Source organism: Euprymna scolopes, chromosome 45 (assembly GCF_053919585.1).
Source record: "Euprymna scolopes isolate OS-2025 chromosome 45, ASM5391958v1, whole genome shotgun sequence".
Taxonomy (NCBI): domain Eukaryota; kingdom Metazoa; phylum Mollusca; class Cephalopoda; order Sepiida; family Sepiolidae; genus Euprymna; species Euprymna scolopes.
In genome coordinates this window covers 50,709,534-50,732,343 of record NC_136526.1, presented here as the reverse complement: position 1 = coordinate 50,732,343, position 22,810 = coordinate 50,709,534, and the positions used below count along the sequence as shown (strand labels likewise).

At 32.0% G+C, this 22,810-nt stretch overlaps 1 long non-coding RNA gene across 1 annotated transcript; it reads right to left on the bottom strand.

Moving 5' to 3' along the window:
- Nucleotides 1-3,205: 3,205 nt before the first annotated feature.
- Nucleotides 3,206-18,943, bottom strand: LOC145269599 (uncharacterized). The gene is made up of 2 exons (XR_013865126.1): nucleotides 18,595-18,943; nucleotides 3,206-7,963 (listed from the first exon to the last, which is right to left on the bottom strand). It is a non-coding gene; the product is annotated as an uncharacterized LOC145269599 (long non-coding RNA).
- Nucleotides 18,944-22,810: the final 3,867 nt, after the last annotated feature.

Genomic DNA, 22,810 nt, shown 5'->3' with positions numbered 1-22,810 from the left:
CAATAAACCATATGGTAAGTGAATGCAGCAAACTGGCAAAAAATGAATACAAGAACAGACACGACCAAGTCCAAAAGGCAGTGCACTGGGAATTACGCAAGCAACTGCATCACGAACACATAGAAAAATGGTACAACCATAAGCCGGCAACAGTACTTCAAAACGAGAATCACAAAATCATATGGGACATGGAACATACAAACTGATAAACCCATCCAAGCAAGAAGATCAGATCTAATAATTAACAAGAAAGAATAATCCTGTAAAATCCTAGACTTTGCTGTTTCAGCTGTCCACAGGGTAAATATCAACGGAAAAGAGAAACGGGGCAAATACACAGAGCTAGCCAGAGAGCTGAAATGGATATGGAAAACGAAGAAAATCAAAATAGTACCTATAATAGTAGGAGCACTAGGAACAATCCCGAAAAACTTTGCAAAAAGTATGGGAGAAATTAGAATCAGAGAAATAGCTGGAAAAATACAATAAACAACAATAATGAAAACAGCTGAAATGTTAAGGAAAACCCTTGAATGTGGAGACTAACACACACGAACCACGAGCACAGAACAAACTGCTGCAGAGACAAAACATGAAGCGCCACATGGAACCAAGAACATTGAAGATGCATACCTATAAGTTCTCTAACTTCACTCTATCCCCATTACCACATCACTGCCCCCTCAAAAAGAATGAAACCGAATAGCCAAGTAATCAAGGAAAAACCGAGGAGTGAGCACTGACCAGACCTCATTGAATAAGTGCGAAAAAAATTGAGTCTCATTGCCACTCAAATTCCAGTAAAGATCAATGGCCGCTACCAAGAATAAATCAATGGAAAGCAACTGTTTCGATAATGGAAACTTATTTGCGAATGTTATCGAAAGAGGTGGAGAGTACTGGAAAACTGGGGAGACTTGTTGTCACTCACATTTCAGGGGACACCACAGTTTTCAATGATATCTTTGATGACCGTTGCGAAAGCTTCTTGTGAGCCCCCGCTACTGCTAAACAACAACAACAATAATAATAATATTAACTAGCGGGACCTGTGGAAATTCCACAGTGGACTCTTTCATATATAATATATTGATGTTGGCATTTTTGTGGATGTTCAGCGTAAATGGAGACACCCTGATAATATTGTAGTAAACAGTAAGCACGTTTTTTCATAACAAATTATTAGGCGGAAGCACATAATTGTTACAAAACACCCTCCTATTCCCATGTTAAGAATGGCTTTCAAAATAATATTATTTCAGCACGGTAACAAAAATACTCAAGTACCGAACGTTTTATAATTTTAAATGATAATTTGATAATGATAATTTTTTTTTACTTGGTTTCCACCTGAACATTTTCCTTTGAAATGTCGACTTCTATGGGTTTTTGACTATGCTGAAAACGAATAGCGCATTTACATTTTCCGCCAATACGTAGTTTTTCGAATATTAAACAATATAATTTTTTATGTTAAAAATGGTGGCCATAGTTTTGCGCCAAAAATATGCGTACACTTAAACAGAACATTTTCTTTAAATGATAAACAAGTATTTATTTTAAACAATAAATACAGAATTTTTATTATATTATAGACAATATAAATAGAACAGTATAATTTTAGACAACAGAAATAGATTTTTTTATAATTTTGAAAGAAATATTGTTCACAAACTTTTTAAATTTTAAACAATGTAAATAGAACTTCCATAAATGTCGTTTTCTACATAGTAGAAAACCACATTTATGGAAGGATTTAATGTAAAAAAAAACAGATCCGAGTATTTTTAAGTGCGAGCAACTTACGACACCAGTAATAAAAATTATTCATAATGTAAATAGATAAAATTAATCCAAAATTTAAAAAGTGTAACATTGTTATTTCGTAATAGTTTGATCATGGGTTGAATTTAAAAAAAAAATTAAACATATTGAGAGGTTGTATTAAATAGCAACTACATGAAAGCACTGTTTAAGGTGTTGATAATATAAACCATGTTTGTCAATTTTAATTCTATCATTTATATTTATTTAAACATCATTTCCCGTTTATTTGGTTGGAATCTTTTTGTACCAATAATGGTGCATCCCCCTTGTTTACATTTATTATTTTTTATCTGGCTCTTGTATTTGATTTTTTGTATTTTGTATCTTTTTTATTCTTAGTTTCGTACATTTTGGGTTTGTACGAAACTCTCTTTGATTTGGAGAAAAGGGAAATGCTAGCTCCGGGATGACGTTATTAGCCCAGTGCAGATTGCGGTCTCTTTTGAAATTCCAGCGACGAGGATATTGGATGTTCTTTTCATTGCCTGGCGCTTAAAATGGAATTTTTACGAGCCTCCTTCAAAGAAGAAGGCCCGGCAAGAATAGCCCAGGCATGCGACGACGCATGCTTCTGAAATCCATCTGTGTGTCTATGGTTTGCTCGCACATGGAAAGATAGAAAATTCTAAAAGGACTTTAAACGAGAAAAAAAGAAAAACGCACATGCCTAGCTGGCTTTCAATTTGTGAATACGCTCTTAAAATTTATTTCATATGAGAGTGTGAGTAGGAACTACTATTTTGCATCATATTATTGTATTTGTTCATGGATACGACATCTTCATTATAAGAACCAGTGTTATTTTACATTATATTTTAGCTTGGCGTTTTTTAAATTTAAGGCCCGCAAAGGGAAACATTTGCAACTAATTTTATTGTGAATAAAATCTCTCCTACGTTTCAAAGCAAGACCTTTATATTTTATTCTTTACCCCCCCCCTTATTTCATACTGTTATTTTTTGTTTCAGCTTAGTTAATTTAGCGTCGAATTTATCTGGAAACAAGATAAAATTTCCGATAATTTTGCTTCTATTGAATGCTATAAAAGTGAATCACTGCCGTTAAGCTACTGACGCCAGACTTAGGGTTGAAATTACTAAACTCGAAATCACCTAGACCTATCTACGTTCGCCCATCAAACCAACATGGTTAAGAGACCAACCCTTTACTTAGGGTTGAAATAGATCAACTCGAAAATCGTCCAGACCAGTTATGCTCCCCCTCTGACTCCATGACATTGGGAGAGTGAGCCTCGACTTAGAATAGAGATCACTAAACGTGAAAATCAGCTAAAGTTATCGCCATCCAGACACGAATATTCTGGGCTTAAGTCAGAGATTTGTGAATAATCAGATTTTTATAAACTTTCAACAAATACTTATTTTATGGCATATTCTTTATTTTCTTTTTCACTCACATTCACCCCCTAACAATGCATGTCACCACCTGCAGGTAGGGCCTACTATTTGAGTCCATGCCTTAGAAAAGATTAACACAGTATTTACATTTAAACATCTGCATATCAGTAGTCAGAGAAAATGTAGCAGGAAGGAAATTCCAAAGTCTAACTGTTTGAGGGAAGGTACTATTAAATTACAAAGCTTTTTGGCATTTAGGAACTTCAATAAATTTAATAGTGAAAGGGTGTGATTTTCTTGCAAAACAGGTTTGTCAAGGATATATACGTCAAGGGGTCACAAGTTCATCAAACCACATTCAATTCAAATACTTGTAAAACAGACACAGTGATGCAATATTGTGGCGATTAAACAGAGCTTGGTGCTTAGTTAAGAAAGTCGGACCTGTTTTTTTTTTTTACACAGTGATCACCACTTATCAAGGCCTGGAAACCACTCAGGGATAAGGGTTATTGCAAGTACATTACGTTAGTGTGGAGATTTGCTGAAGTGTTTACTTAAGGGGGCGGTTCATTAGGAATTTGTTTACATTGGACTTGAAGACATTCAAGTTGTAGTCCGGAGGGAAGCAGGCAGACGGAACAGAGTTCCACAGGCGTGCAGTTCTAAGAAAGAAGCTTTGTTCATGGAATCCGTGTTTTGATTTAGGCACAGATATAGAGTGGGGAAAATTTTTCACAGTGGATTCAGCTAGACGGGTGTTTTTTGTGAAAGATTGGCGAGGGGGGACCAGAGATTGGAGTTCAGACGAGCATAAAACTGTTTTTGGACCCTATCCAAGAGGGAGAGACTAGTGATAGAGGCCCCAGCTCAGATGTGGCAGCAATACTCCAGCATGGGCAAATGGTAGCCTTGTAGATGTACAGGATACTCTTAGGTATGAGTAGTCCTTCTAGCTCAATAGAGGGATCCACTCTTTTTGCAGCAGCCTTTGCAATGTCCTCAATATGTTTGTTACCATTTATATTGCACGGGAATGTTAAGCTAGCGAATTTGAAGGACGAATTCTCAGATAGAGATTTATTTGTCATTGATATCGGTGGGTGCAGAGGCGTCTTGTAATTTTTTAAGCAGAGCAGCTTAATCTTACTAGCATTAAATGTTACCATCCATGTATGGCCCGATTCCACTACAGTCTGGATGTGATTTTCTAATGATTCTGCTATTGTCTTAGATTTGAATACAACTGTTCTTCCTTTGTGCATGTTTCGGCATCAAATATACTCATCTCGGCACAATTTATCAGGAAGGTCGTTAATAAATATCAGGAATAATAGTGGTCTCAGGTATTCCTGCATTAATGTTATGCTGTTTGAACGTCCGTCCATCAATGGCAACAGAGATGGCCTATTAAAAAGATCTTATTATATTTTGTATATGTCCAGTTATACTCTACAATTTACTTTTTATTAGCAGCACTTTGCGCCAGACTTTTTCAAAGGCTACAGCCCTGGCTTCATCCACTTTATCCAGTGTATTTTATATGCATTCAGAGATGACTGTTAAAATATCTGCAGCTTAAATCCACATCGTTTGTTAGACAGAAGATTAGCTTTTGGTTTTAAATGAGCTTTGCTTCCCAGTGATAAAGATTTTGATAACCAGTGTCAGTTTGCTCACTCAAATTTATACAACATGAAAAGTGTGGTTCTTTTAACAGCCATAGCCTTTTCCAGAATTAACACTGCATAGTTCCTTACAGCAGATGTTTAATTGTTTTTGCAACTTAGTCTTTCAGTGAAGTATGTATGGAGACTCTGGGTCTTATTCAATGATTATGCTTGAACATTCGGGGGATTAATTTTTCTTTCTCCAGTATGCATTCTCACATGGTCTAACATATGATGTTTTTGTGTAAAAAAGGAGCCACATATTTCACAAGAATATAGTTTTTCTCTTTTTTTCCTTTGAAGATTGTAATGCTGGGTATGGGGCAGCCAAATCAGCTGCCAACATTACCCGATTTTTATTGAAACCAACCGAGAGCTTCTTTTTAGTATCCTCGCTGTTCCCTTAAGTGCAATTGTCTGCATCTCTTTTACACTTGGTTCACCAGGAATATTAGTTAGGTAGGACTTCATGTTCGTCTTCATAAGCCATGTGGCACCTATAATAACTGGTATGATTGGTATCTCTTTAAGATTCCAATTGATGTTTCAACATATTTTGTTTTACTGTAAAATAACCATGTTTTACAAGAATAAGATTTCCTTTTTTTTGTTTTATTTTACTTCAGTCGAAGTTCTAAGAAATGAAGGAGCCCACTACCTGGCACTAACACTTGAACTCTTTATAAGATACATAGATATTCGAACGTTCCATTTAAGTCCTTTATCTCTCAAACAATGTGTTAGAACATGAATGGCCAAGTTTTGTTTACTTTTTTTTTTTATTCAATTTTCACCCCAAACAAGGCACAGTGCCACTTTGAAGCAGGGGGCTACTATTAGGGACTTAATTAGCGGGGTCATTATGAAGGGAGATGAGTAGAAAGATGTTTGTTAACATTACACTTGAACTTCTGCATATCATTGCAGTTGGGAAAGCAGAATCCCGGAAGGGAGTTCCAAAGACCCGCAGTTCTGGGGAAGAAACTATTGGAGTAAAAGGCTTTCTTGCACCTAGGGATCTCTACTGTAAAGGGATGAGACTTAGTAGCTTGTCGGGTTTGTCGGGGGTAGTTACGTCGGGGAGGTACAAGTATTTGCAGTTCGTCAGAGCATTCACCATTAAAGTATTTGTAGAACAGGCAGAGGGATGCAACATCTCGTCGATGGGACAGAGGTTGAAGCCTAGATGACAGTTCAGGACCTATCAGGTTGGCGACTCTTGTAATCCTTGGAAAAAAAATCACAACATATTTCACATGGATTTGTTTCGTCATATATACTTATATGGGATTTAACTTCATTTCTCTGTTTAAAATACTTTATATTGATTCTATTGAGTATATGTTTGCATATGTGGCTCATGTGTAAGACTGTTACTACAAAATGTGCTCGAATGTACTGAACATGCTGCAACATATGTATGTGCAGTGTGCAAATGTGCTGCAACATATGCTGTTACATTGTAAATTGTAAATATGTGTGTTTGCATATGTTGCAACATTTTATGCTTAGTTATATAAATACCTCATCACAAGAATGGGTTTTCTCTCATTTTTCACCTCATTTATGGTTTTTCTTCAGTGTGTGTTCTTAAATCTTCTAACATATGATGTTTCTGTGTAAAAGAGGAGCCACATATTTTGCAAGTATATGGCTACTCTCTTATTTTTTCATTTTTCTTATCATTTTGTTTAAGCCAGGGATGGGGCATCCTACCAGATGCCAAACATACACCTGCTATTTTAGACACTCCAACCGAGAGATCTTTTTAAGATTCTAACCGTCCCTTTAAGTGCAATTGTTTGAATCTCCTACTCTCCAGTATGTGTTCGAATATGTTTAAACATATGTTGTTTTACTGTAAAATCAGAACCACATATTTTACAAGAATATAGTTTCTCTCCAGTATGTGTTCGCATATGTCTCAGCATAGTACCTTTCTCCACAAAAGTTGATCCACATATTTCACAAGAATATGGTTTCTCTCCAGTATGTATTCGCATATGTTTCAATACAGCCTGTTTCTGTGTAAAAGCAGAGTCACATACTTCACAAGAATATGGTTTCTCTCCAGTATGTGTTCGCACATGGAGAACTAAATTCTGTTTACTTGTAAAAGAAGATCTACATAATTCACAGAAATATTGTTTTTCTTCAGTATGCTTTCTTATATGTACCAACATATTATTTTTCCGAGTAAAAGAAGAGCCACATACTCCACAAGCATATGGTTTCTCTCCAGTATGTGTTTGCATATGTTGCAGCATATTCGGTTTTTGTGTAAAAGAACAACTACATACCTCACAAGAATATGGTTTCTCTCCAGTATGTGTACGCACATGAATGGCCAAATTTTGTTTATTTGTAAAATAGCGTCTACATACTTCACAAGCATATGGTTTCTTGTTTGTATCTGGTTTAGAGTTCATTTTGTAAGTCAAGATATTTGAGATATTTTAGTACAATTTTTTTCTATTTTTGCTTACTTTGCTTTTTCAATAAACAGAATGAATTAAAAAACATTCACATGTTTGTCTTATTTTTATATATTTCATATGTAGAAGATAATTGAAGAGAATCGTGATTTATATAGATTGTCAAAATTTAATTAATGACAAATGCCAATGTATTTTAATCGATGATTTTAGTATGTGTTTTTCCTATTATTTTCGATGCCTTAAGTTATTTATTAATTAAACAACCCATGAGTACATTAGTCATGCATTTGTGACATGATTTCCAGCAAGTGGCCTTTTGAATAATGCTAAGAATAGAAGAAATTTATATGCAGAAAATTATTTTCCCAATATATTATCATAAAAATCAATTTGACGAGACAAAAATAAAATTGTCAGTCTACAACTGTATACATCTCAGGTTTTCAGCTGTTTAGCCAATTTGCATTTGTTTTTCTTTGTGGAGTATGTGACAAGTATTCCAGCAAGTGTCCTTTTGAATAATACTAAGAATAGAAACAAATTATATCCAGGGAATATTTTTTCCAATATACTTTTTGTAAAAATTGAGTCCACAAGAGTATAGTTCTCAGGTGTCCAGCTTTTTACGCAAGTTGCCTTTGTTTATTCTTTGTATTGATGGTTGGATGTTCTGCAAAATAAAATAAAAGATAAATTGCATGATAAACTGCGTATTTTATAGTGGTTGAATTATTAAATAAGTATCAATTATTTCTGGAATAAATTATAAATAGGTCCTGGATATGACCTAAAACTATATCCGATGGTGAGACCCCACCTTGCGAGCCTTGGGGAGTGTGGAGCCACACTTTAATTACCATTACTCCCAGGTCTACTCTGACCCGAAGTGGTAGTACCTGTTAGGGTCCCAACTATGAGTTAAATAGAATCTGACTTAAAATAAAATATACTCCATTAAAAATCCTTCCTCAAAATAACTAGATGCAGCGTTAAATAACCTGAAAAAGGTTGATATGCCATAAAACAAAAACAAACAACTAACCAAATTATAAATAGCATGAAAAAAAAATTAAATACTGTGCATCTTTAATAGGAAATCTCATAATTCATTATTGGTTAAATTAATATCAAAATATTTAAAGATTTTTAGACTGTAGTTTACAAAATAGTTTATTAAAATAGTACATTAGTCATATGCATTTGTAGCAAGTATTCCAGCAAGTGGCCTTATGAATAGAAGAAAATTATAACCAGAAAATTATTTTCCCAATATATTATCATAAAAATCAATTTGACGAGACAAAACTAAAATCGTTAGTCCAGAACTGTATACATCTCAGGTTTTCAGATGTTTATGCAATTTTCATTTATTTTTCTTTGTATGGATTTTTTAATATTCTGAAAAATAACAGATAAATTGCAGGAACAATGTGTATTTTATAGAGGTCTTTACAATTTTTTGTTGAATAAATTAGAAATAAGCCTCATCAAAAAATAAATTTAATATGCGCAACTTCATTATAAATCTCATAATTATTGATTAAAAATCTATATATACTGAGGATATTTTTGCAATATGTATCAATTAAAAATGAATTCCTTTATTTTAGATAATTTTAAATTAAACATCACCCAAAGAATTATGTAAAAATTTTGTTTTTTTAATATTCATAGATTTTAGACTGTTGTTTACAAAAGTTTTATCAAAATATATTTCATTATTCCATATAGTTCATTGTACTAAGTTATTTCTTTCAGAATTTTTTAAACTTAAATAAAAAACAAAAGTAAAAATGAAATAAATTTTGTATTATATAATCTAAAAATAAAATAAATTTTGTATTTTATAATCTAAAAATAAAATAAATTTTGTATTATAGAATCTTGAAGTGAAATAAATTTTGTATTATGTAATCTAAAAATTGAATAAATTTTGTATTATATAATCTAAAAATGAAATAAACTTTGTATCATGAAACCTAAAAAAATGAATTAAATTTTGCATTATTAAATCTGAAAGATAATTTCGTATTATGTAATATAAAATGTTGATATTTACTGATGCCGTAATCGACAAAAGTCTTAATTTTGATGTTTTCTCTCAACTTCCAAATACTCGGCTTGATGCCCTCCCCCCAATTCGTCTTTCTAAATGCATCAATTCCCATCATATGCAACTAATGTGTAATATTTTAAACAATACATTAAAACTACATTAAGTATGTAAGCTTTTACTCATTAAATATCAAATATATTCTAAAATTGAAAAGTTTTCTGTATCATCAATATAATTTACCTATAAGTTTCGTTTTCTAATTTACTTGCAAGAGGAAAGTAAGTTTATACGTTTTTTATTTGTTTTTAGACGTAAAATATTCTAAAATGTTTTACTTAAATGTTTTCCATTTGTCTTTAGAATTATCATCATGAACATTTAAAAATATTTTATTAATACATTGTACCTTTTTTATTTTTTACTTTAAGAGGTTTTTAAAGGAGCCATGGCAGAACGAATAAATTATTCAGTCAAGTTCAGCCAAATATGACAAATCCATTTTCGTTGAATGGTTAATCTTAAGTATGGATAATACTTATGAATAAAACGTCAACTTATTTATGACCTATCTTAAGTATGAATAATCCTAATAATAAAAATTCAAATTATTTAAGACATATCTTAAGTATGAATAATCCTAATAATAAAACTTCAAATTATTTAAGACCTATCTTAAGTATGAATACTACTTATGAATAAAACAGCAAATTATTTAAGACCTATCTTAAGTATGAATAATACTAATAATAAAACCTCAAATTATTTAAGACCTATCTTAAGTATGAATAATACTTATGAATAAACATCAAATTATTTAAGACCTATCTTAAGTATGAATAATACTAATGAATAAAACATCAAATTATTTAAGACCTATCTTAAGTATGAATAATCTTAATAATAAAACTTCAAATTATTTAAGACCTATCTTATGTATGAATAACACTTATGAATAAAATGTCAAATTATATAAGACTTATCTTAAGTATGAATAATACTAATAATAAAACTTCAAATTATTTAAGACCTATCTTAAGTATGAATAATACTTATTAATAAAACATCAAATTATTTAAGACCTATCTTAAGTATGAATAATACTAATAATAAAACGTCAAATTATTTAAGACCTATCTTAAGTATGAATAATACTTATGAATAAAACGTCAAATTATTTAAGACCTATCTTAAGTATGAATAATACTTATGAATAAAACATCAAACTATTTAAGACCTATCTTAAGTATGAATAATACTAATAATAAAACCTCAAATTATTTAAGACCTATCTTAAGTATGAATAATACTTATGAATAAAACGTCAAATTATTTAAGACCTATCTTAAGTATGAATAATACTAATAATAAAACTTCTAATTATTTAAGACCTATCTTAAGTATGAATAATACTTATGAATAAAACGTCAAATTATTTAAGACCTATCTTAAGTATGAATAATCCTAATAATAAAACTTCAAATTATTTAAGACCTATCTTAAGTATGAATAATACTTATGAATAAAACATCAAATTATTTAAGACCTATCTTAAGTATGAATAACACTTATGAATAAAACATCAAATTATTTAAGACATATCTTAAGTATGAATAATACTAATAATAAAACTTCAAATTATTGAAGACCTATCTTAAGTATGAATAATACTTATGAATAAAACATCAAATTATTTAAGACATATCTTAAGTATGAATAACACTTATGAATAAAACATCAAATTATTTAAGACCTATCTTAAGTATGAATAATACTAATAATAAAACTTCAAATTATTGAAGACCTATCTTAAGTATGAATAATACTTATGAATAAAACGTCAAATTATTTTATACCTATCTTAAGTATGAATAATACTAATAATACAACTTCAAATTATTTAAGACCTATCTTAAGTATGTATAATACTTATGAATAAAACGTCAAATTATTTAAGACCTATCTTAATTATGAATAATACTAATAATAAAACGTCAAATTATTTAAGACCTATCTTAAGTATGAATAATACTTATGAATAAACATCAAATTATTTAAGACCTATTTTAAGTATGAATAATACTTATGAATAAAACGTCAAATTATTTAAGACCTATTTTTTCATGGCTGAAAGAATGAGAACATGCTACTCCAAGGATTCAATATAGGATTATGTAATAGGATGATTCCAAAGTTTTTCCCAATTCCAATACAATTACCGATTCTGTTACAAATTTCGAATTCCGATTCTTTTAAAAATTATAAATATTTAATTAGAGATTTGTTGTTTTTTTTAATTTTCAAGTTATTACATAAACCCCCGATTAATTTCTCCCGTATATTTTTCTCAAATGTTTTCCTTGTAATTACTTGAAAATTGTAAGACCTCAAAAGATTTATATTGATTTTTAAACAAAGGCAAATTGTTTGTTCCTCGTTAGTGTACAACATGCTACTTGAAAGTTTTTATAAACAGTTCAAAATAGTCGACGATTGATAGGTACAATGAGAAAACGATGCAAGGACCAAATATTTAACAAATGCCCCCACCCATTGTTACAAACAAATTTCTACATAATTATGCTACTATTTAGAAAAACATTTTAAAGATGGGGGGAAATATAATGTCTTCTGTGCCTTCGCTCTATGAATGAAATCAAAATTTTAGTTTAATTGTAAAAATTTGGTGGGTTATTAAATTGACTTGCTTTGCTATAGAAATAAACAAAAAAAAAAACAAAAACGAGAGACTAATAATAATAATAATAATAATAATAATAATAATAATAATGTTTTTAGACATGTAATTCTAAAATATTCTAAAAAAAATTTACTGCTGCATTAATCTTTTAAATTGTCATCATCAACATTTAATAATATTTTCTATTAATAAATTGCACCTTTCTTATTTTTTACGCTAAATCTTTTTTAAAGGAGCCATGACAGAACAGATAAAATACTCAGTAAAGCTCAGTCAAATATGAAACACTCATTTTCGTTTAATGGTTAATCCTCAGTATGGATAACACTAGTAATACAACTGAAAATTATTTAAAACCTATCAGCTCATTGCTGAAAAGTACGAGAACATGCTACTGCAAGGATTCAATATAGGAGTCTGTCCAAAATTCAGTACAGATTTCTGAATTAACCAGAAAGATTCCCAAAAGAGTTGAAGAACATTATGAAATAACACAAAGATGAGAACAGTAATTCTAATAAAAAAAATAAATAACCTGAAGATTAACAAAACAACACTGTATATTCTACTTTTGATTTAATTAGCGATAATGTTTGGATAGTATTTTTCTGGACAAAATATTTCTTTAATTTTAAACAATTATTTTTTTACCTTGTAAACAAACTGCATTCTTCTACAGGTTGCCTAGAAAATTTTCGCAAAGTTTCAAGTTTTGTTTTATTTATTTTATGCAAACAAAGAAAATTACATCTTATTTGGATGTTATTATGATCTATAGAGTTTAGTTTTACTAATAGTTTCAAAACAATAAAGATTTATCATCAGTACAAGAAATTGAAAATTAAGTTGAAAAATATTAAAAGAATCGGTTTTGGAATAAGAAATAAGGCAAATTTTTTTCCAATTTTAATACCCACAAAGGTTCTGATTTTTCCAATTCCCGATTCTGATTAACCGTCTGAACACTAATAGGATTCTGTACGAAATTCAAGACAGACTTCTGAATTAAACATGAAGATTCCCAAAAGAGTTGAAAGATAATATACTGAAGAACATTGCAAAATAACGTGACAGATGAGAACAGTAGTTCTAAAAGAAAACAATTATTAAAAAATCTCAGTTCCCTGTATAAAATATCAGAAACAAAATCGTATTTGCAGTGCAATATATATTTTCAAATTTTACATATTTTGCAAGAAGAATGTAATTTTTAATAAATATTAATGCATAAAAATCTATACAAATTTCCAACCCACTATCAATATTTGCATCTTTATCAATACTTTTTTCGAAGATTTTTAAGACGATTTTTATTGTTTTTTTTTAACTTTAGAGTTTCATATTTTCATTTTCTGAAATACTACAGACAGTATTAGTCTCAAAGCAGAAAATTCATAAACTTATGTTATTAAAATTATTTTTACAAACCAACACATACAATTACAAAATTGATTAAAGAAAAATGAATATTAAACAGTTTTACAAATAGAAATAGTTACTTCTTATTAATAAAGCTATTTACACAGAACACAGTTTGTTTTCTTTAAATGTCACAAAGGTGTGCATATGGATTTTGGCTATAGATATATGCAGTTGAGATTTTCTGTATGAGTTTGAAAAATTAATTCAAATTAATTGTTTTAATACAATAAAAAACAAGGAATTATTATTTATTAAATTCTATTTTAATATAATGTAACACCAAAAAAATTAAATCTAACGTCTTTTTAGAAGAATTTACATGCAAAACTGAAGGTAAAGTAATTTAAAATTAATTTACTTCGAAATTGAAGGTAAAAATTACCATTCAAGGCGGTGTTGAGCTTCCTTGATGCTTAAACGAAATACACACACTTGTGTCTTTTCTGAGTTAGCGTTGAGTGCACTGTTTTTGGTAGTACTCTGTCCGGATATTGAAAAAGTCTGGAAGTCATCGGCCATTTTAAAATACTGTATTTGGGTTGCAAGACAAATATCTTTTGCATAGTTGTATCTGAGGATTTCATCAAATCACTGTATATCATTCCTAATATATATATATATTCTAAAGCATAGGCACAAGAATTGATTCTTATGAGAATCCGTTTTACTTAAGTCTTCACAGAATCTACTTTCCATCGCTTTCAATGAAAATCTCCTAATTGGTGAGCAGTGATTGGATAATTTAAACAAATACTGTGTCATTGGTCAATAGGATTACCGTAAAAACTTCTAAGAAGTTTTCTGTACATTATTTTCAAGTTGAAGGTTGATCACAGCAGAATATTTCTGGATAAAACCGTTCTGATAAGATGATAATTGCTATTCTGTAAACACATTACTTTCTTTTATTGGACGATCTCTTTCTGGTATATGCCGCTACCATTAAAGCATACATCCATAAACTATGGGCTGATTTCAATTCGATAAGTAGACATCTTGCAATCTCAAAAAGAGTCCGCCATGCTCTTTCAGCAGTGCCATTTTGAAATGAGGAATATGGTGCTGATTTCTCTTGTTTAATACGATGGTTAATTAATAGAAGTTAAAAGTCTTTACTAGTAAATTCAGTCTCATTGTCTGAATGAATACCTTTTACTGAGCCATATGGGGTAACGTCAGCTAAATATTTCTTAGTGGCGAGGACAGTGTCGTTTTTTTTTTAATTCTTGCTCTCCTGAAAAAAATAACTGGTGTTCTGTAAACACATTAAATGTTTTTTTTACATGTGAGTCAATCATCTCCAATTCCATCAATGCATCGAAATACTCAACGTTTAACTATTTATCATGCAACTCTTGATTTATGATGCTGAAACTGTTTCAGAAATTATGTTCACTCTTAATGATGCTTGTTTGCTGATATATGAAAATACGTTGGAAAAGTTAAAGATTGTGAAAATTATCCCAGGAAATTAATTAGTTGACGGTATGTACAGAGTAGTGAATGGGGTTAAATTCCAATTTGTTTATTGCAATTCTGTCCATCCATATTTTTTTATATGAATTGTTAGTAAAAATTAACTCATTTTATTTAATTAATTTCTTCATTCTATTGTTATGTTAGTGTTTACATGTCCATACCCACAAAGCAAATATTAGAATATCGCGTTTTAAAGTTTTCAGAAAATATTATCATTAAAATCACATGAAATATTTTTTTTTTGCATTCATATCTTATTTTATTTTTGTAAAAACACTGAATAAACAATGCTTAATTCAATGATTATATTGTTAATTTGAGAAATTAATTTTGTTTGAATTACGTATTTTTTTACACAGACTTTAGGGCTTTTTTGTGAGGTATAAAAAATATCCCCCCCAAGTTATTAATTTTTACGATTTTATTTTCATAAAAACAAAAATAAATAAATCGATTTTTGCTTTAATGCTTAAAGGTATAATATTAATAAAGGAGTTTTGTTTACAAAAAATAATACATTGTAAAAAAATTAGTTTCTATATTTTGAGATCATTAATTGATAAATATTGTTCTTAGCAGGGAAATAAAGTCACAATAGTAGAAACAGGTTAAGAGCGAGTTTCAAATGAATGAATAATCCCTTTGGGTGTAGCCGTGTTCTTGGCAAGAGAATAAAGTCACAATAACAGGACTAGGTTACCAATTATATTCAAGTAAACAAAAAATTCTTCAGAAAGAACATGGTAAGAATGGCATTGCACACCATACTTTTTAAAAAAAATACAAAAAATTCTGTAAGTATTGGGTAAATGTGTAGTTTAGCATCGTAAATTATTTGACAGACAAAAAATTATAAAATCTATTTAATTTTTATACAAAACACATTATTAAACCTTAAAGCTTAAGGCTTAAATAAAACCAGAAAAAAATGTTTTTATCGTTTTTTCATAATTTTTATTAGACTAAATGTACGACATTTGAGATCGCCATATTGCTTTTAAAATTTGGCCTTTATAAGGTTTGACAGATTGGCCTTTTTTATAATCTTTTTATGGAATCATGTTTTTGGCCACCATATTTTTTTGTAATGAAAGAGCATAAAGATGGCCAAATTTAACCTTAAAAAGGCCAATCTGTCAAAACTAAGAAGAGCCAAATTTTAAAAGCAATATGGCGACCTCGAATGCCGTACATTTAGTCTAATAAAAAAATGATAAAATGTAATAAACATGAAAATTTTTCTGGTTTTATTTAAGCTTTTGAATCTAATAATGTGTTTTATATAAAAATTAATAGTTTTATAATTTTCTGTCCGTCAAATAATATACGCTGCTAAACTAGACATTTACCAAACATTGAAATGTTTGTTAACATTCGGTAATGTTTTCGTTCGTTTGTGTGTGTGTGTGTGTGTGTGTGTGTGTGTGTGTGTGTGTGTGTGTGTGTGTGTGAAGTAGCACGGGCTGTGGAGGGGTATATTTGTACTGAATTACTCCAGTCTCCAATTTTTTAAAAATGTTTTATGTATGTTTAGCAAATACGTTTTAATATCAAAATCGTTTTCCGGGCAAATGCAAATAACTAAAAAAAAAAAAAAAATCATGGTACTTGTGCATAATTTGAACCAAACGTAACTCAGCGTCCGATCCACTTTCCTTGGAACATGATGTCATGTGCTCGGGCTTGATTGTAATGTGACATAAGCCGTCAATCAGTGAATAGACAAACTTTTCGAAGTAAAAATTAGAAGGACATAAAAATCATTAACTTCATCAAGCAGCCCTTTTCTGAAAGCTGTGTAAAAAAAATAATAATATCTCCAGTTTGGAAAAATATCTGATAACGCTGGAACAAGTGGTCTCATATTTTCAAGAAAAAAAAAAGTGTTAAAAAAAAAAAAAAAAAACTGCATTTCCTGTGACAAGAAGTGCATCATCGCCAAAAACAGATCTGTGAAGGATGGATGTGGGTGGAGATGCACATGCACACAATGCACCCACAACCTTCCTATGTTAAGCAGGGCTTTTGGAATAGACACCCCTCCTCAACCTCACCATGTTAAGAATGGCTTTCGGAATAGACCCTTCCCAACCTCCCCATGCTAATAACGGCTTTCGGAATGGACATCCCTTCCCATGTTAAGAACAGCTTTTGGAATAGACACTCCTCTCCAACATCCCTATGTTAAGAACCACCATTACCCCCAAAAAAAAAAAAACATAAAAAAAAAAACAATTTATTAATCTTTTGCTTAGAAAAAAAGTTTCTTTGATTACACAAAAACTTACAAAAAAAAAAAAAAAACTTTACTTATCTGTTGTGTTTTGAACTTTTTCGTTAGACAAACCAAAAGAGCAAATTACAGTAAAAACAAAACAAAAAAAAACGTATTATATTACAAAAAAAAAAAATAATAAAACCAAAAACTTGTTTTGTTTATTTCTTCTGTTAAAATTATTATATTTACGTTTCCTGCATTTTTTTTTTTTTCGCAGCGTTTGTTACACTTTCATAATCAGCGAAGCTCGGCGGTAGCCGTCATGTTCCGGGCAACGCCAATGGGACGTTGAGTGGTAATCTGGAAGAAAGAGAGAGCCTGTTTCCTCCGTTTGACTATAGGTGGCGTTACTGTCTGTCCACCCAGTTATGGGAAGCACAAAATGTATATAATGGCACCCTTGGAATAAAAATAAATGTTTTTGTTATATTTTAATTTTAAACATGTTTTTTTTTTTTTTTGCAAACATATTTAAGTTTGTTTTTTTTTTCAAACATATTTACGTTTTTTTTTTGTTGTTTTTGCAAACATATTTAAGTTTTATTTTTCAACCATATTTACGTTTTTTGTGTGTGTGTCTGTGGGCTCTTTCTTTGATCACACGCATATATATATATATATATATATATATATATATATATATATATATATATATACTCGCGGAAAAGGTAAAATAAGTGCAGAAAAATTAAGAAAAAGGGGAGGCATTAAAAAAGATAAAAGAAAAAACGTTGATTTTTTTTTAATTATACGAACGTAAAAAATACTCGCGGAAAAACGGCTGTACCCATAAATATGTTTAAAAGAAAAATATAGTAAAAACATTTAGTTTATGCTTGCAAAAAAAAACAAAAAACGTGAAAACAAAAAAAAAGTAAATGTTTGAAAATAAACAAACAACAAAACGTAAATGTTTGAAAAAAAATAAAACTTAAATATGTTTGCAAAAACAAAAAAAAACGTAAATATGTTTGAAAAAAAAATAAAACTTAAATATGTTTGCAAAAAAAAAAAAACATGTTTAAAATTAAAATATAACAAAAACATTTTTTTTTTATTTCAGGGGTGCCATTATATACATTTTGTGCTTCCGTAACTGGGTGGACAGACAGTAACGCCACCTATAGCCAAACGGAGGAAACATGCTCTCTCTCTTTCTTTCAGATTACCCGTTGAGTTATGTCTGGTTCAAATACTGCAGTACTGCACAAGTACGAAAATTATAATTGAAAAGAATTCTATAACATTACAATCGTTTATATGCAAACATGCAATGTTGATTCATTTCTATATCAACACGAAAGCGAAACATAATAGTTTGATCGCACACCAGTAGTAAAAAAGTAATTAAATTCAAGTAATACTTACTTTTTGTTTGGCAATCTGCTTTTAACAACAACAACAACAACAATTATAAGATGAGTTAATTAAAACGGAGTTTGACGGACGGAAGTCAACAATTTAAGATGGCGACCGGAAAAGCAAGTTCGCAAAAAATTAAAATAATTTTTTTATTTTGTTATTTCAAATTTTGTTTTTATTTGATTTTTATTATTGCGTATCGTGTTAAATTAAATATTGTGATTTATTGTTAAAATTATTAATGATTTATTAACAATAAGGTCAATTTTTACGACGTGGCCCAGAGTATTATACGCACCCCAACCTCTCATGTTAAGAACGGCTTTCGGAATACCCCCCAAACTCGAAAGCCATTCTTAACTTTGGGAGGTTAGGGGATGTTTATTCCGAAAGCCGTTCTAAACATGGGGATGTTGGCGTATTTATAATACGCTGGGGCACGTCGTAAAAATTGACCAACAATAAAAAAATTAAAAAAAAAGCAAGCAGTTACTGGCAAAAATGGGTGGACAAAGATAGAAGACCTACAGGGTGGTCCAAAAGTCAGGTAACATGTTAAAGGTAGAAAAAACAATATGATCCATTATGATCTCTATTCGTTTAATATTATTTGTTTAAATATTTGAGTGTAATATATAAACTACCCCTCCTGATTTCTGGCTTTGGGGCTATGTAAAGGATAGCGTTTATGGCAAGAAGCCTGATACAATAGCGTCTTTAAAGTTATTTATTGAAGAGGAGATTGCGCGGATATCAGCTGACATGATTACACGTGTTACTGTTACACAATCACTGGTTAAATCACTTCCAGCGATTGATAGAGAGAAATGGACGACAATTAGCAAAGTAAACATATTTCATGTTTGTTTCATTTTATATTTCAATGTATGGTACTTAAATATACGTGTATTGATTGCTAATATCGTTTTTCTTTAAAATGTTACCTGACTTTTTGACCACCCTGTAGTTTTGAAAGCCTATTTATCATAATTTTTTTGGTTTCCGACCACTTTTTGATTGGATTTGAAAGATTAAGGACTAAACTTCATTTCCAAAAGAAAAAAAATAAAATAAATATTTGCACACGTTAAAAAAAAAAAAAAAAAAAAAAAGAGAAAGTTATGAAAAATGTTTTCACGGCGAGCTAACCAATTCAGCTAAATTTTGAAGTTAAATAAATTAAATTGTAAAAATCCTTTAAAAGATAAATATTAGTTTTCTGGGTCTATTTCAAAGTCAAATAAAGTCCTAAGATATTGAATTAAATAAATTTAAAAAAAAACAAAAAACACCTTATTTGTACAAAACATACATCAATTAACCAAAAAAAAAAAAACGAGTGATTCTGCCATTCGCAAAATGCAACAAACTGTGGAAAAAAAAACTATTTAGAGGGTAAAGTAGATTACCCGGTGATAGCGTAAGCTCCGAGGGGTTGCAAAGGATGCCCTAAGCGACCCCCCCCTACTGGGTCGAGTAACAAGTTTTGTAGTACGGCGAGCAGCGAGTAACTAATTTGTGCCAACCGTTCACCAGTAACTCGTTAACAGAACTGGCGCTAGTCAGAGACACAATTCTTTTATAACAGAAGAATAGTGCCTCCCCCTACTCCTCCAAGTCTATAAGAGACTCGTTCTCTCAACCACTCAGATTAGAATTCCGCCCTCGAGGCCGGCGCCACCAAGTAAGCAATCTCCTTTTTTTATTTTTATTTTTATTTTTATTTTCTCACACACTCCCGACAAAAACGAGAAAAAAAAACAAAAGGTAGAAGAGAGAAAAGAAAAAGAAAAAGTTACATAAAAATGACAGACCACCAAAATACTTAATCAAAAAACAACTGTTAGTACAATATAGCAGTAGTCGATCAGTCCAGATATCAATCAAGCAGGCAGCAGGCTAGGTCTACCCCGTCGTTTTTTAAGGGGCGCACATTCTGGGCAATACCACTTTTGCCTGTTGGGAGGTTCTGAGTCGATACCGACACATCGGAAATGGTACCAATCGTCGCACGAGTCACACCCGATCATATTCTGATTCTGCTGCGGAGAGCTGCACAGGGGACACAACCAGACCTGCTCTTCAACACTAGGGGGTGAATCCAACGTCTCCCCTCCCTCCGCAACAGGAGGTCCTTCAGGAGTCCTAGAAAGCTCTAAGGGGTACAGATGTTTCAGGGAATGTACTTCCTCCAAGCCCTCCCCTTTTTGTACACGTGCTGCTCTAACGACACCATCATGGCCTGGAATCAGTTCAGTAATAGTTCCTAAGACCCAAAACGGTCTGGGTTTCAAAGGACTCTTAATCAGCACAACATCATCCTTCTGGAGGCGGGTTCTTGTACTGAGTCGGGATCGACCAGGAATCTTCCTTCCCAGCTCTAGCAGGTACTCCTCATACCATAGTTTGTGGAAATCTGTCAGACATTGGTCCCTAAGTTCCAAGGTTTGAATTAGCCTCTCCCTGCTGGGAGGCAACAAGGTTGTTCTATCCTCTCTATCCAGTCGTATCAATAGCCCGGGGCTCTGATTGGGCTTAAGGAACATATTAGGGGTAATTGGAGTAGCATTTTTGTCGGCTGACACCTGGTAAGTAAGAGGCCGGTTATTAACAGACCTCTGAATATCCGATAACACTGTCAGAAGGGTAAAGTAATCCAATCTACCCCTGCCAAGAATCTTAAATAGGCAATTCTTCATGGTCTTGATACATCGCTCCCATGTTCCTCCATACCAAGGAGAGAACAAGGGAATGGTTTTAAGTTTTAACTTACAAGGACCGTATTTTCTTTGATAGTCCGTAAAAAGAGAGAGACGATCGAAAATCTTTCCACTTCCTATAAACGTTTTCGCGTTGTCACTATAAAGGGTTTCGGGAACGCCATATCGGTTAGTAAATCGAACCAGTGCCTGGAAGAAAGAGGGTACGCTCATGTTGGGAACTACTTCAATGTGTATTGCTTTGATATTCAAACAAGTGAACAGGAGCAAGTACATTTTCGTATCTCGTTTCCCATCACTCACCCAAAGATGGCCAGTAAAATCAATCCCAGTGTGTTGATAGGGGACTCTGAAATCGGTACGGTGCGACGGCAGGGCAGCAGCAGCATTCGGCGTCACTGGCGTTGAATTATAACGTTTACATCTGGCACAAACAGCCAGTACCTTATTCACAGCTTGTCGACCCTGCGGGACCCAATAACCGCTTCGCCTCAACTCCGCTAGAGTTGACCCAGTTCCAAGGTGGCAACACCTTTCATGACAATCTAAAATGATGAGTCTGGTAACAGGATGATGTTTCCCTATCAGAATGGGGTTTTTAACTTCATAACCAAAGTGGGAAGATTGGTTGATTCTTCCCCGAGATCGAATCAAACCGTCAGGGTCCAGAAAAAGATCCAGAGCACGAACCCTAACTGGCATGGGTTTACCACTCGGCTCCTTTAGGTACTCCACTTCCACGGGAAATTCTTGCCGTTGCACTGTCTTCATAAGGTAGATCGCTGCCTTAGAGTTGTAGTCCCATTGTCGATTAAATCGGATGGCTAGGAACTTAAACACCAAGGCAGTAACAGTCAGTAAACCAGAGAATGAGGAAAACCTCTGAAAAGGTATGGCCGAAGTGTACTCTTGATCATGGATCAAGGAACAATTTGCTGAACTGCGGGTCATTCGCTGGCATATCTCACTCAAACAGGGCATATCCTGTCCTGGCCATTGAGATATTCCTTCGCATAGCCAGGAAGGGCCTGAACACCAAAATTCCATCTTGGATTGGAACTTTCTCAATGTTAATCCTCTTGTTAACAAATCCGCCGGGTTGAGTGTACTATCAACATATCTGAAGAGAGTCTTCAAGCCATAGCGAGACTCCAACTCCACTTTCATCTGCAGAATGTCTTTAAGTCTATTTTTTGCAAAAACATTTTTGCTAGCCATGTTTTGAGATAAAATCCAGGACAAGACCACCTGTGCATCCGTGGCTATACACAAATTCTCGGGAACAAATCCTTCACAATTGTCCAGGATTGTGGGGAGACACTTGAAGGCGAGGAAAACGGCCATTAGTTCCAACACAGGCAAAGTCTTGTCCTTCATAGGTGCCACCTTAGCTTTCGCAAATAATAAGGATGACCGACCATTTTGTACGATATACACGGCAAACCCATATGCTTCCTTGGACGCGTCGCAAAACAGGTACATATCTCCAGGTAGCCCTGCCA